This window comes from Sminthopsis crassicaudata, chromosome 4, assembly GCF_048593235.1.
Source record: "Sminthopsis crassicaudata isolate SCR6 chromosome 4, ASM4859323v1, whole genome shotgun sequence".
Classification (NCBI taxonomy): Eukaryota; Metazoa; Chordata; class Mammalia; order Dasyuromorphia; family Dasyuridae; genus Sminthopsis; species Sminthopsis crassicaudata.
In genome coordinates, this window is record NC_133620.1 from 119,456,356 (window position 1) to 119,459,462 (window position 3,107).

At 41.6% G+C, this 3,107-nt stretch overlaps 1 pseudogene; it reads right to left on the reverse strand.

The window, feature by feature from the left end:
* Nucleotides 1–1,987: 1,987 nt before the first annotated feature.
* Nucleotides 1,988–2,730, reverse strand: LOC141541095 (pre-mRNA-splicing factor SPF27 pseudogene; annotated as a pseudogene).
* Between the last annotated feature and the right edge of the window lie 377 nt (nt 2,731–3,107).

A 3,107-nucleotide genomic window follows, 5' to 3' on the forward strand; every position in this document is an offset into this window, starting at 1 on the left:
TAGCAGATTGCTCTGTCACATCTATTCTCTCATTCTTCTTCAATCTTTCCCTAACATCTGGCTGTTTCCTTGCTGCTCACACTCACATATCTTCCCTATCCTTAAAAATTCCTCACTTAGTCTGTCTTTCCTTGCTAGCAATCACCCTGTACTTCTCTTCCCTTTCCTGGCTAACCTCTTTGAGAAAGTTATCTGCAATCACCGATTCCACTTTGTTTTCTCTTATTCTTCCCCCAAGGCTCCCTCATAGACTCTTTTCTTCTCCCTCTGTACTCTTTCTTTTGGTGATCTGATCTATTCTCAGATTCAATAATCATTTCTATGCAGTTGGCTCTCAGCTCTGCTTATTAAGCCCTAACTTGTTCCTGAACTCTGCTCACACCTCACCAATTGCCTATCGACATTCCAAACTGAATATCCCACAGCCATCTGAAACTCAAAATATCCAAAAGTAAATTTATTTTTTCCTCAACTCTCTCTTCTTCCTAAATTCCCCAATACTTTTAAGGAGCCACACATATTAGACATATTAGTCTCACAATATAAATAGTATCCTTCACTTTTTAGTTATACTAACCACAAATATCCAATCAGTTGCCAAATTCTGTTTTTATCTTCTCTCCTCTGATACTATCACAAAACTTGGTGCAAGTCATCATCACCTTACACTTGGATAATTACAACAGCCTACTATTTGGTCTCCTATTTAATCTCTCTTTACTCTATTTCATCCTCCACTCAGGTATCAAAGCAAATTCTTAAAGTGAAACTGATTTTAATGCCTCTGCTACTCAATAAATTCCACTGGCTCCCTATTGCTTTTGAGTTCAAATATGAAATTCACTATTTAGCTTTTAAAGCCTTTAACAACCTGGCTTCCCCTCTTTTCAGTCTTTTAAAAATATTTACTTCCTCCCATGTACTCTGCAGCCCTGAACACTGGGCTAATCTTTGATGAAGACATGACATCTTCTGGCTGTGCCTTTTCATCGGCTGTCCCCAATATATAGTCTTGATCTCATACTCTAACTATACATATCTTTTATTTCCATTCCTAATATTCATTGGGACTATTTATGCCTGATCTGTGATAGAATCACAATTGGACACATTGAACTGTGACCCCAACATTTTGGCTCTCTTAAAGAATGAAAGAAACAACCAATCAACTAACCCATTGTCTAGTTCAGTGGTCCTCAAACTTTTTAAATAGGGGGCCAGTTCACTGTCCCTCAGACTGCTGGAGGGCCAGACTATAGTAAAAACAAAAACTCACACTCTGTCTCCGCCCCTCAGCCCATTTGCTATAACTTGGCAGGCCACATAAAAGTCCTCAGTGGGCCCATCTGGCCCGAGGGCCATAGTTTGAGAACCCCTGGTCTACCTGATAGGTGTAATGTTCTGATAGTCTCTCAGTTGTAATCCTTCTCTGGGAGGAGATCTCTTTTCTCTGTGAATCCTTTTCTCTGTGTGCAGATTTCTTGGGAGGCTTCTGGAGCCTCCAGCCAGCCTCTTCTTCTTCTTCCTGAAGCCTGGCTCTGAATCTCCTCCAGCTCTTGTCCTTCCCCAATCCAGACTGCTCCTTCAGACTCAATGTTGCCTCTTTTTATCCTCCCAGAGAATGGACTTGTGAGAACTCATGGGCTTGTGGGAAATACTTCAACCAATGAACTTGCTCCTTTTAAAGGTGTAAACTCCTTTAAATATGTAAACTCCTTTTCAGAAGTCTAAAGGTGTAAACTCCTTTTAAAGGTGTGAACTTAAAGGTGTGAACTCTGAGCTAGAGAATTGTTTAGACAACCTGAGTTATCACCTTGTAATCCTAACATCTCCCCCTTTTTTTTTGATTTAGAACATAAGATGATCATGGCCTTGAAACATAAATCCATCAATATGGGAGGTATTACACATAATTATATAAATTACATAAATACATAGTAACATAACACATGCTAGAAGTGATGTAACAAATAACATGATCAAATAATCATAAATTGAGAATTTATACATGTCCATAAGTCCACTGTCCATTAGTCTCATCTTGTGTTAGGAAATCCAATGATTCCTGCTGGATGTTTTCTTTGTTTGCCTCCCCATGCTGTTGCTTGATTTGGAAGATTTCATTTTCTAGCTGTACAATAGTCTGTTCAATCTCATGATTTTTACTGACGAGGGAGACCCAAGTTGATTCCATTTCTCGTAATTTAGATCCAGCAGTGAGTTGCATGTTCTTCCTCTGCCAGTTTAAATCCTGAATATGTTTTCTTAATTTCTGCAGTTCCTTCTGGGCTTGTTCAATCATATGAGCTAGGTTTTCATTATATACTTTCCAGGCATTGCAACCATGTTGTGACATCAACTCAAGGTTTTCAATGCGAACTGCCTGATGCTCCAGTTGGGCCATGGAATTGTTTACACATTCCTGCCATGCAGTGATATCATTCTTCTGCCCAGAGGAGGGAGCTGGAAGTTCATATCGTTTCATACTAAGCAATTCAATTGTCAGGCAGCCAATCTTTCAAATTCATTTCTCATAATGTCAGTCTCAAAGGCTGAGTAATCCGGGGCTGGGAGGTAACTCAGATAGTTCTTGGTAGGCCGGTACCTACGCATTTCTTCCTGTATCAAGGCAGCAGCAGCCTCCTGCACTCCAGGCGCTTCATAACCCTGATCGAAGTAAGGCAGGGCATCCACCACTGCCTCCCCAGTGACCAGACCAGTACCCGCCATCCTGCGGTCCCTGTTCGGGCTCCAAAATGTGAAGTCCGGGATAGCTCCTTCTGAAGGGCTCAGAATCAGCCCTAGTCAGGATAAGCAAAAGTCTTTGCCCCATGTTGGGCGCCAAATGTAATGTTCTGATCGTCTCTCAGTTGTTATCCTTCTCTGGGAAGAGATCTCTTTTCTTTGTGAATCCTTTTCTCTGTGTGCAGGTTTCTTGGGAGGCTTCTGGAGCCTCTAGCCAGCCTCTTCTTCTTCTTCCTGAAGCCTGGCTCTGAATCTCCTCCAGCTCTTATCCTTTCCCAATCCAGACTGCTCCTTCAGACTCAATGTTGCCTCGTTTTATCCTCCCAGAGAATGGGCTTGTGAGAACTCAGAGGCTTGTAGGA